Source organism: Pogoniulus pusillus, chromosome 3, assembly GCF_015220805.1.
Source record: "Pogoniulus pusillus isolate bPogPus1 chromosome 3, bPogPus1.pri, whole genome shotgun sequence".
NCBI classification, from domain to species: domain Eukaryota; kingdom Metazoa; phylum Chordata; class Aves; order Piciformes; family Lybiidae; genus Pogoniulus; species Pogoniulus pusillus.
Genome location: NC_087266.1, coordinates 10,921,204 through 10,933,748, shown reverse-complemented (window position 1 = coordinate 10,933,748; position 12,545 = coordinate 10,921,204). Strand labels below are relative to the sequence as shown.

The 12,545-nt window shown below is 47.2% G+C and overlaps 1 protein-coding gene across 1 annotated transcript in view; it reads left to right on the top strand.

The window, feature by feature from the left end:
- Nucleotides 1–289: 289 nt before the first annotated feature.
- Nucleotides 290–12,545, top strand: part of SMCO4 (single-pass membrane protein with coiled-coil domains 4) — a 38,469-nt gene continuing 26,213 nt past the window's right edge. Inside the window, exon 1 of the mRNA XM_064170021.1 lies at nucleotides 290–912. The gene's annotated coding sequence lies outside the window, so the exon portion shown is untranslated. The remainder of the gene's footprint in view (nucleotides 913–12,545) is intronic.

Here is a 12,545-nt window from a genome sequence, read left to right as displayed (position 1 = left end):
TAGCAGTCGGGGCTGTGCGTGACAGGGTTCCTCAGCAAACTCAATCTTCTTGCTGCCTCCAGTCAGTCCTCGTTCCCGGAGCTTGTGGAGACTCTTCTCCATTTTTATTTCAGGCCCGTTATTGCACAGTTTGATCCACTCAACAAGTGCTTCCACCCTGCTGATACGCAAGAAAGCTACTACTGTTGTGATTTCATCTCTTTTGGCATTAATCCTTTTTAATTCACCGGTGAAGGCAGCATCGCATGACTGGGAGAAGCGCTCGCCGTGCAGCACCGCACCTGGTTTGCACTTGAGCCGCCAATGATTTCAATGCTCGCCTCCCTCTCTCCCGCCCTCTTGTCCCACGCAGCCAGCGGGACAGCACTCGTGGGGTCTAAGGCGGCTGAGGTGGGAGGGAGGGTCGAGTTTGACTCACCCAACGCCCCAGACCCCCGGGGGCTCCCTTCAAGGGAGCACTGCTCGCCCCTCTGCGTATCATTAGACCTCTGCCCTCCACGGCGTGCGCTGAGAGGCGGCAGCGACTGCCCGCGCTTCGTCCTTCCGCTCTTACCGCCGAGCTCCCCTCAGCGCCCAGCGCCGCCACACTCCGTGGCCTGACCGCGTCCCCTCGGCGGCGGCAGCAGCGCGCAGTGCCTGGGCAGACCGGGGCGAGGCTTGGGGACGGCGGGTCCCTCGGCGTGCAGCAGAGGGCGCCCCACATTCCGCCAGAGCGGGGCCGGGAGGAGCCTCCGGCGCGGCGCGGCTTGGCTTGGCCGGGGAAGAGGGAGGGAGCTGCCACGTCCTCTGAGCCGAGCGGCCAGGGAAGCCAGCCCGCGCCTCAGCCCCACGTGTGCGGAGCGGGGAAGTTGCCGGCGGCAAGCGCGGACCGTGCCCGTCCTCAGCCGCTGTCGGTCTTTTCCCTTCCTTCGGGTGAGCGCAACTCCAAGTGCGGGCGCGCGGCGGCGGCCCACTCCCGCCCGCTGTCCCGCGGGAGGCCGGTGGGGCGGTAGGTGCGGGCGGCAGGCGGCGTGCCGGACGCCTTGGGAAGGGGGCGACGGGGAGCGCTGAGCGGCGCGGGTCGAGCCCGCCGTGTCTCCGGGGAAGCCGTGGGGTAGCGGGCTCGGCTCCCGGGCGGGCCAACTTCCTGCGGACTTCGGCTCCGAGCGCTCCTTCCCGGGGCAGCGGGAGCAGTCTGGCAGCCAGGGCGCCGCGGTTGAAACCGGAAAGTTTTAGAGGACGGCGTGCAGGCTGGGTGCTGCGGCGGAGAGCCGGGAGGCGAGCGCGGCTCGGCGGCGGTGGGAGAGCCGCTGCTTCAGCCTGTGTGGCGAAGGGGGAGCTCGGGCGGCTCCGGGTGCCCTCCTGCCGTCTCCCTCCGGGGCGGCCCAGCTGGCGGCTGGCTGCTTGCCGTGGAACGAAACCGCCTCACGTAGAGACCCTGCTGCAGGGGGGGCTTGGGGGCGGCCCGGGCAGCACCGGTCCCACCACTCCGGGCGGGGAGCTCAGGTGTGTCTCCGGGTCCCGCCACGCTGGTGGGGCTGGGTCGCAGTCCCTGAGAAGCGCTGCTGAGGCGTTAACGAGGGAAATAACTGAAAAAGCTTTGCAGAAGACTCTCGAATTTTGTGGGTTTGGATTTTTTTGGGGGGGGATCGGTTTGTTTTTCTTCTTAATTTCTGTTCCCCTGTGGCGAATGCAGTTGTGCTGGGGAACGACCGAGACCTGTGTTTTAGCAGCCTATTCGAATAAAAAATCTCAGGAAAGCATTTGCGATGACCTAGGGAACAATCAAGGTAATCCGTTCTGAACGTAAATATCTGCCTTTTGCCTCTCTTTTAAGCACCATGCCTTCATTTTACATCCATTTTGGCCATGGGATGTGCAGACGTCGAGTTCAGTTTGTGTCTTCTCGGTTCTTATTGGTGCTTACCTAAAATAAAAAATGAAAAAGAATCTGCCACGTTTCTAAAGCAGCTGTTGTTCAAACCTGCTTTCAGAACAACAGAGAAAACAAACGTTCTCGTGTGACAGAGATTTCCATTCCAGAATCCCAGTTGTGCCTGAAATTTATATGAGATTTATTAGCAGTCTGTGTGGTACCAGCCTGGCTGGGACCTCCTGGGATTACCATATTTCTCTCAAGTTTGAAGATGTGATTGTCAGTTATTTTTAGCTTTGTTAAAAATTTCCTCCTTTAAATGAACCAGAGATAGTGTTGGAATTCCCTGCTGCCCTGTTTAAAAAAAATAATAGTCTCTCATTAGTACATTTTTAATAATTTCTCTCTTAACTGCCTTTTAGTGTCCTATTTATAAAGTACAGACTTAGACTGAAGTTAAGAAGAAAGCTGATTTTTAGACTATTATCAGCCTTTGTAGGTTTTCACTGATCTTTGACAGGTAGGTGAACTGTTCCTTGTCACAGCAATTTTAGCTACTGCTTTCCCTCATGCTTTGTGGTAATCACAGAAGGGACATCTGCCAACAGGGATTTTAGGTGCAGCTGTCAAATACTTATTGTGTAAGAAACTCTAGGAACTACCTGTTTCTTCAGTACTTTCTCCAGTATGGATTTACACAGGTCTCTTATTCCGATCCTCAAGAGGGTTTTGTCAGAGTTGTTGACCACAAATGCAGGGTGACACAGAAGAGTGTGGGCAGCACTTGCAGACATGAAGAAATAAAGAAAAGACAAGCCATTTAGAGAGCCTTACGTCTTTGGATGCTGCCAGGGTGGACACAGGAAATCTCTTCTAGGGAGTCGTTAGCATGTGTAAAACTCCCCTTGGGATGTGGCTGGTGTTTGCAGACTGATGGGACTGTTTTGCAGGAGACATATTTAGCAGTGGATGCGTGTTCACCCCTCCTGTCTCTCGGGCACCACCTGAGCTTTGAAGCATCAGGCTTGTGTGGAAACTGCCCTGTGTGAGGTGACAACCCTCCGTAGCCCTGCCTAGCTGGCTGCTAGTTTGTTTCTACAGGGAGAGGGATGGAGTGTTTCCTTGCTGGTAAGTGCTGCATCCGTATGCTAGTAAAATAGTCTCAGGGCTTGTTACAAGAAATCTGTTTGCTTATGCATTAGTGAAATGTTTTTCTCTTCATCTAAGTTACACAGGCTGTTCAGGTGATACGAGCTGGCTTATGGCCAGTAGATGGACTATACACTAAGTCTTTTGGCTGTGTCACTTATTGTGTCATATAATGCAGTTTCTTTGTTTTTAACAAATGTTTCTTCTCTTCCATCATCTTTCTCCCTTGCCCATTACTTTGAAGTCCAACAAGGCTTGTTTCTCTGGCTGAGCACTACCAAGGAGGAGTGGTGTAGAGGAGTTGAAAGAATTTCTCCCTTGCAGAGTCACAGGAGACCTGCCCTGATTCAGCAGCTAGCACTGGCTGTCTTGGGGACTGCATTTGGAGCGATACAGTGAACTTTACGGTGGTACCAAGGCTTGAGGGAACTGAACACTTCTGATCCTTGCTGAATGGGGCTGGATGTTGCCTTTACTGTTGTGGCTGTGCCACATCTACTCCCAAAGCTGTCTGAGCCCTTTGAGAGTGGATTTCTAATCTCTTAACTACTTTGGTCCAGGTGATTCAGAATAAGATGATGATAGTCTCCATCATGCATTGCAAGAAACATCTGTGAGTGGATTGATGTCCATGATGTCCAAAAGCAATTTGTGTTTCATGTCAGTATGAGTATCTCTGTGTTTCAGCTAATTGTGGAGATCTTAACATGCTTGGAGAAACATCCCACAAAGAGGTCTTTGCTGTTGTCTTAAGGCTGATTGTTGTACAGGGCCACCAGAACAGTTACAGGCTGCTCTGCAATACCACAAGTTCTATAACTAGCTGGGTTTTTCTTCACAATGGAAGAGATCCTGAGAGGTCTCCCTAATTGTGCTGCTCTGTGTTGCTCCTGTTTTGTTGTTGTTGGTTTTAATTATTGCAGTATCAGCTTTCCAGTAAGTGCTCCATAAAGCTGAGAAGCTACCTTCTTTTCTGCCCATTATGGGAAAGAGTTATGTTGACAGATGTGGGCTCTGTGAGGATTTGCTGAGCTCTTAATCCTGTTTCTGGCTAATAGGCCATGCTAATGTGGAAGAACATCTCTTTCAGTATATAAAGATCTTAACTGCTTGCTACCTTAGGGAAACCTGCTGTTACAATGCTGTAATTGTCTTAGCAGTAGTGGCAGGCCACCAGGTTGTCTATGTAAAACTCTGCAACAGTGCCCACCTCCACCTCCCACTAATTTTTTTGTGTTATGCTTTCTTTGAGAGAGATTTTTACTTGTTGAGACAAACCCTAAAACAATTGCTGTAGGCAACAGAGGAAGCAGACTTTGTATGTTGAATGTGGCAAACAGCCAGAGATCAGATATTTATGAGCCCTTTAGGCACACGTGTATCTTGAGGGAACGAGAAAGTGTGATAGCATTCTCTTTGTTGTCTTTGCTCTACCACTAGTTCACTTTAAGGTTTTTGGGTTTGTATTTTTTTTCATCCTGCTTAGTTTCATTTCTTGTATGCTGTTTTTAGTTGCAAAGAAGTTAGTCACGTCTTTATTCCTTTAGCATGCAAGCTTGGTACTTTTAGATGTCAGTGTGACCAGATGTTCCTGACCACTATTGTCATTAGAGGTCTTGTAGAATTTCTTGAAGCATAGAGCCTGCCTCAGTTGAATTACTTGGTATTAAAGTTCTGAAAGTATAAGCATAATTTAAAGTATATTAGCAGCTTGGCAGAGGCTTGTGTCTAGTCCATCAGTATGCTGGCCAAGACTTAATCTAAGTAAATAGTGTGCAGTGATGGGACTTTAACCTGCAGTTTCATCTGAGTGGAGGAAAAAAAAACCACTTTCACCTTGCATAACTAATGTATGCTGTCTGAGCTGCTGCTTTATTCAAGGTGAGGGGCATGCTCTTGGGGTCAAAGGAGTTAGATTGTGTAGTTTGCTGGTGAGATTCTTTGGTACTGGAAAGCTCCTCAGCAAAGTAACTGCTTGCCTTCCTGTTTGCTGATCTGCAGTATTAAAAGCATATACAAGAGAGTGACCTTAGCTCCATGTTAACTGAGTATTTGGTGGGTGATGTTGACAGAACCAAAAACCAGAGCTAGGTTTGTGGATGGAAGACAGAAGGGTGATTTATGATGCTGACTTGCAGTATGTGAGACACTTTGTTTTTAGGTTTCTCTTTAGCAGAGGTTGTAAATGGTGCCAAAATATGTATATTTTCCCCTTTATAAAGGAGTGCTGTGTGCAACAACTGCAAGGGAAGGCTTCTTCTGTGACCATAATGTACTGTCTCTATAAGTGGCTTAGAAAAACTAGACACAAGAATAGGGAGATTGAGTGTGTCAGTCTTGAGGAATTGTTTTTTCCCTTTAAACAGGTGGATGAGGGAAAGGTTGTGAATGTCGTGTACCTGGACTTCAGTAAGGTCTTCAGCACAGTTCCCTACAGCATCCTCTTGGACAAACTGGCTGCCTGTGGTCTAGGCAGGCACACTCTTTGGTGACTCAAAAACTGGCTGGCTGGGCCCAAAGAGTGGTGGTAAATGCAGTTAAATCCAGTTGGTGGTTCATCACAAGTGGTGTTCCCCAGGGCTCAGTGTTGGGGCCAGTTCTATTTAATATCTTCATCCATAACCTTGATGGGGGGATCAAGTGTGTCCTCGGTAACTTTGCACATGACACCAAGGTGACTGGGAGTGTCAGTCTGCTGGACGTGAGAAAGGCTCTGCAGAGGGATCTAAACAGGCTGGATCTGTGGGCTGGGGCCAGCTGTATGACATTCAACATAACCAAATGCCAAGTCCTGCACTTTGGTCATAAGAACGCTATGCAGTGCCACAGACCTGGGGAAGAGTGGCTTGAAAGGAGCTTGGCAGAGAGGAATCTGGGGGTACTGAATATGAACCATCAGTGTGCTCAGGTGGCCAAGAAGGCCAGTAGCATCCTGGTCTGTATCAGTAATAGTGTGGCCATCAGGAGTAGGAAAATGATCATGCCCCTGCACTCAGCACTAGTGAGGCTGCAGCTTGAATACTGAGTTTAGTTTTGGGCCTCTAACTACAAGAACATTGAGGTGTTGGAGCACATCCAGAGAAGGGCAGCAAGACTGATGAAGGGTCTTAAACAGAAGTTCTGTGAAGACCAGGGTTGTTCAGCCTGAAGAAGAGGAAGCTGAGGGAGACCTCATTGTTCTCTACAACTACCTGAAAGGGGGTTGTAGCCAGATGAGGGCTACAGGTGATAGGATGATAGGAAACGGACTCAGGTTGCACCAGGGGAGGTTTAGGTTGGATATTAGGAAAAATTTATTCACCAAAGGAGTCATTTGGCACTGGAACAGACTGACCAGGGAAGTGGTGGAGTCACCATTCCTGGGGAGGTGTTTAAAAGATGTTTGGATGAGGAGTTTTGAGACATGGTCTAACAGCTATGTTCAGGGAGATGTCAGGTTATGGTTGGACTCAATGATATTAAGGCCTTTTCCAACCAGGTGATTCTACAGTTCTGTGAACAGTTAACACTGGGCTTTTCCCAGTCCTTTTCAGGTACCTGTGGACTTCCTGAGCTGCAGTGACTTAGCAGTTTGGCTGCATGCAGAGTGAGTGGGTTGTGGCACACTTAGGTGGGTGTTATGGGAGAAGATGACAAGGTCTAATGAAACAGCCAGATGCACGGCAGCAGCAATTCTGAAACTCATTGTGGGACTTAGATTGCAAACCAGGCTGGGATGTGAACTGGCGACTGATGCCTTGAACCTTAGTGCCAGTTAGCCTCTTATCTGCTCCCTTTCCTAATTTTTATCATGTTTGGATTTCACGCATTTTCCATTAGATTTGTTCTAATTATATTTTCCTTTGCACTGTAGTTAGTGGTATTTTTCTTTCCTTTTTACCCTGTCTGGGTTTGGTGTCTGTTTTTTTTTTTTTTTTTTCCAAATTGCATTGTTAGATTTTCCTCCTTCTGTGCTCCCCCCCTTCCCCCTGTAGTTTACATTTCTTCCTTCTTTATTCATCATCTTAGATTTTTCCCTTTTTAACTCTTATCCTTAGAGGAACTAGTTCTACTCTTGGAGACCAGCCCTTTCGCATTGATTGCCAGCTGCTTTTATTGAAAACAATTTGCATTCTCTGCTATTATTGTGCTAGACAGAGGACTAGTGATTTTGAGTAAAGCTCTTTCCCCAAAGGCTTTGCTCTGAAGTTGTCTCTGTATTTCAGAAAAAGAGTGGAAAATAAAGAGCAGCATCAGTGCAAAAGCTGCTTCTACCGAAACCAATGTGTTTGTCATGTGAAGAACAGAAGTGTGGCCTGCCCTGCTGCAGGCAGAAGTGACTTCTCCAGGTTGAAAAGAGCTGTTGGGATGAGGGGAGTGCTGAGTGTTATGGCCTCTCAGATTCTGACAGTAACAAATCCAATCCATTGTGACTGAAACGCTGTATTACATTGGTACTTTTGTTTATGAGCACTTGTTTAACTATGATTTTTTTTTCATATTGGCAGCTCTAAAAAAAGCATGAATAGTTAAATATATATCATGGTTGGAGATTTAGCTGTGTGATGGCAAACTATGAAGAAAGTTCATTTCGAGCAGGTTTCACCATATATTGAAAACTCTATACTTTCATGGTCATTGGACCCCAGGCAGCCTCTGACCACCACATCCCCCACCAGCCCCTCTCCATTTATGAGCAGCAGATCAAGCAGGACTGCACCCCTGGTAGGCTCATCTAACAGCTGAGATAAGAAGTTATCCTCCATACACTCTAGGAGCCTTCTAGACTGCCTCTTCTCTGCAGTGTTAAGGTCCCAGCAGATGTCTGGCATGTTAAAGTGGCCCACAAAAACAAGGGCAGGTGATCTTGAGGCTGCTTAAAGAATAATAAATCAACCTCTTCTTCCTGGTTGGGTGGTCTATAAGAGACTCCAACCAGGATGTTAGCCTTCTTGGCCTTCCCCTTAATTCTCACACACATGGGCTCGACCTGATCATCCTTAATCTCTTACTTCCATGAAGCCACTCCTCCACCCCTTCTCCCTTGCCTGTCTCTCCTGAAGAGTCTGTAGGACATTGTAGCCAGGTGGGGGGTGGCCTCTTCTCCTAGGCAACCAGCAATAGAACAAGGGGACACAGTCTCAAGTTGTGCCGGGGGAGGTATAGGCTGGCTGTTAGGAGGAAGTTCTTCCCAGAGAGAGTGATTGGCATTGGAATGGGCTGCCCAGGGAGGTGGTGGAGTCACCGTCTCTGGAAGTGTTCAAGAAAAGCCTGGCTGAGGCACTTAGTGCCATGGTCTAGTTGACTGGCTAGGGCTGGGTGCTAGGTTGGACTGGATGATGTTGGAGGTCTCTTCCAACCTGGTTGATTCTATGATTCACTCCATTTGTGCAAGTCATCCCACCACGTTTCTGAGATGGTGGCAACATCATAGTTTTCCTCTTGTACCAAGGCTTCCAACTCCTCTTGTTTGTGACCCATACTGCATGCATTAGTATACATACACCTCAGCTGGGCTGCTGCTTTTACCCCTGTCTCTGACCTGCCACCCTTAGCATCCTTCGGTTTGTCTCTGGTACTGTCGTGTTTAACCCCCTACCCCTTCCAGTCTTATTTAAAGCCCTCTCCACAAGCTGTGCCAGGATCTTTCTCCTGCTCTGAGTCAGTTGTACCCCATCTGTTGCTAGCAGATCCAGGACCATATAAAGTTCTCCAAGATCAAAGAATCCCAAGTGTTGTTGGCGGCACCAGCCTCTGAGCCTCTTGTTAATCAGGTACGTTTTCCTATTCCTCTCAGCATTCCAAGCTGTGACTAGGGGTAGAGATGTAAAGATTACCTGTGCCCCCCATCTCTCAACTACTTTTCCCAGCGTCTTGAAGTCCCTTTTGATTGCTTTTAGACCTCTGGTATCAACCTCTTAGTTCCCTGGCTGTGTAACTAACAAGGGATACTAATCAGAGGGCTGCACTACAGTAGACAGCCTTCTGGTAACATCCCTGACCTGGGCTCCAGGGAGGCACCTGTGGGAGGTGTCTGGCTGGCATATGGGGCCCTCTGTTCCCTTCAGAAGGGAATCGCCAGTAACAATTACCCTCTGTCAGTAACAGCTTTACTTCACTTTATATAGCAGCACTGTATCATGAAAGATCTTGTGCTTGACTTAGACATCCAACTAAAGGCATAACAAAAATAAAGAATTGTTCAGGTGAAGTTGCAGGATGCAGCTTTTAGTTATGAAAGCATGCCCTTAAACATAGCTTAGATGCATGGCTGTCATGATACAAGAGTCAATATCCCAGAGCCTTCTATTAGACCTTGCTGATGCCTGCCTAAAACATGGCTCTGAGCCAGCAGCTATGCCACAGAAAGGCTCAGGGAATTCACCAGTACTTGGTTTAGCAATCCTAAGTCTACTTAAAAACCAATGTATTTACTGTGCTGGATCTAGCCTGCAACCTGTCACACCCACCATCATGCTTGAGCATGCTTTGAGTGGGAGAGCATACAGTTGAATTCTGGCATACCTTAGGACAGAAACTGAAAGGATGAACGAGTGTCCCAAGTGTCTTGAACAGCTGAGGTGGTGATGCTGCATACCATCAGAAAAAAGGAAAAGGGCACTGAATTGGTAACTGCTTAAAACAGTAACCTGTAGTTATAAAGTTTAGCTGAAGGCTTGGAGACCTGAAGTTACTTGTGGTGAAGGACTTTAGCATGGAAGAAAGGGTGCATGTCAACTTCTTGCCTAAGCATTTGAGTTTGATACCACTATTCAAAAGTCTTGATGCTGGTTCTTGCTGCTGAATTGAGGTAATTTCAGCCTGCAGAACAAGCCTTAGCCAGTTTCCCTCCATTGTTTAAATGTTTCTCACAGTGGTAAGAGAAATATTTAACAGGATAGGAAACAGTGTCTGTAAAAGTAAGATTTGCTCTGAAATCTGATTGAGCTATTTCTAAGGCTTTTGCATTTCACTAAGTTGACTTCTTTCTGTTGATAATTTATTTAGCATGTTAACTTGTGTAGTTATCTCCAGCAAACACACTTTTGCTTTTTAAAATGACATTAGAAACTGGGGAAGAGAAACGGAAATATTTGTGTATAATAAATTTATTGTTTTTTCCATGTCTTCCAGCTGTAGCACAGCCTTCCTGAGTGGGAGGAAGTGAGACCTTTCTGTGTCCAAACAGAGCAAAATGCAGAAGCCAACAGTAGAAGCAGGAGCAACAATTTGACTTTTCAAGTTCTTGCTTTTGTTAATAATGGAATGGGTTATTGAATCATAGAATCAAACAGGTTGGAAGAGAACTCCAAGATCATCCAGTCCAACCTAGCACACAGCCCTGGCCAATCAACTAGACCATGGCACTAAGTGCCTCATCCAGGCTTTTCTTGAACACCTCCAGGGATGACAACTCCACCACCTCCCTGGGCAGCTCATTCCAATGCCAATCACTCTGGCAAGAACTTCCTCCTAACATCCAGCCTATACTTCCCCCGGCACAACTCGAGACTGTGTCCCCTTGTTCTGTTGCTGGTTATCTGGTAGAAGAGACCAACCTCCACCTTGCTACAGCCTCCCTTCAGGTAGTTGTAGACAGCTATGAGGTCCCCCCTGAGCCTCCTCTTCTCCAGGCTAAACAACCCCAGCTCCCTCAGCCTCTCCTCATAGGGTTTGTGTTCCAGGCCTCTCACCAGCTTCGTCACCCTTCTCTGTACACGTTCCAATATCTCAACGTCTCTCTTGAATTGAGGAGCCCAGAACTGGACATAGCACTCAAGGTGTGGCCTGACCAGTGCTGTGTACAGGGGCTATTGAATGTGATGAAAGTTGTTAAATACAGCACATGATTAAGGAGAAACAAGGGGAGTTTTAAATCCCCAAATCTGTAGCAATAAGTCTTTGGAGGAAATTCAGGAACAAGCAGAAATATTCAGGTTGGTCTATGATTCTAAGTCTGTATATCTTAACACTGACCTCCTCCTGGACTAATTATGTCCCTCCTAACACAGCAAGTGCGTGGCTGTACTGTGCCTTGCAGACTGACCTACACTTCTTGCCCACACTCTCAAGTAATTAGGCAGGAGTTGGATCTTCCCTGTGAGACTTCTAGCTTTGTTATTCCAGTGCTGTGCTAACTTAAAAATGCAGTGCTAAGAGACTGGTCCTTTTTTTTCCAAGCTCAGGCACAGTGCCATTCTAACCAATCACTGTGGCTTTTGAACTGTAGCTGGCTTGCATCTCATCTTCACTGAGCAGGAGTGAGGGTCTGCCTGTGGTGTACCAGCCCTTCATGCCCTGTGACTCTCTGGTAAATCAAAGCTGTTGACAGATGGCTCAGCTGTTTTTTTATGTCCCTTTCCTTGTTCTCTGTCTGTGTGCCTGAGATACCCAACTGTCAGAGGGAGGTTAGTCTCAGCTCTCCTTTGTGACTTGGAAAAACCTCCATGGAGATTTTTCTGGGGAGGTGTGATGTGGTCTTAGGTATTTTCGGTTGTGGTGGTGGTGGTTTTGTTTTCTTTTGGCTGTTAGTGGTTTTTGGAAGAGGTTACATGTGCACTTGGTACTTGGCTACTAAAATATCTGGGTGTTTTTTTCTGGCAAAGATTGTTTATTCTAATGCCTCTTGTAACAGTGAAAGGAAATCAGTGGCCTCTAAAGCTTTCCTACTTAAAGCAGTTCCTTGACCTTTTTAACTACTTTGTGCTTTTGCAAGGATATAAAGCTAGACATTTTACATATACCATGGCACCAAACTGAATGACAGTTCTGAGATTTTTGAGCTTTGATGATGCATATTTTTTCCCTGCATGGCATTATACTCTGTGCTGGGCGCTCCTGAAGGAGAAATTCAGTGTGAAGAGAGGTCATCTGACAGTTTTGGCCTTAGCAACCCTTAGAAGCACAGGAGACGAAGAATTAAAGAACTGCAGTGTGCAGAGTCTGAAGAATTAACATCAGTCCTTTTTTCATATAGTATAAGGAAAAAAGTGACTGAAGGAAGAAATTTTTCCTGTGGTACTAGCAGAGAAGCATAGACAGCATTCGAGAGCCAGGGAAGGCCCCACAGACAGTGTTTGAGAGCCCGAGAAGCTTATTGCAGTGCAGAAGCTTTCTGAGCTGTGATTAGTGTTGTAAAGCACAATTTAAGAAACAGCAAACAAAATATGTTTTCCAGGGGTAGAAAAGATTTCCAGTTAGTGATTCCTCTTCCTCTGTAAGATCAAGTTGTGCTAGTTTGAAGCTAGCCAGAATGTTTTGGTGAGAAGGATTAGATCACAGGCTGTGAAAGGGAAACAGTGGTGATGTCTACTTCACTCATAGTCTTGCTGAGATGTATAAGAACAAGATTATAAACATAGATAAGGCATTAGGGCAGTGCCTGGGCTTTGAGCTGCATTTCTCTCTAACCTCACCTACTGTGTCTCTGATTAATCCACTTGCTTCCTAACCCCCTTGGCCGACCCTCTGTTCTTCCTTGAGGCACAAGGCAAAGTGTGGGGTAAGGTAGAGGGGTGGGAGAAGGCGGAAGAGTAGTTGGGAGCCCCTCCTGGGGACTCAG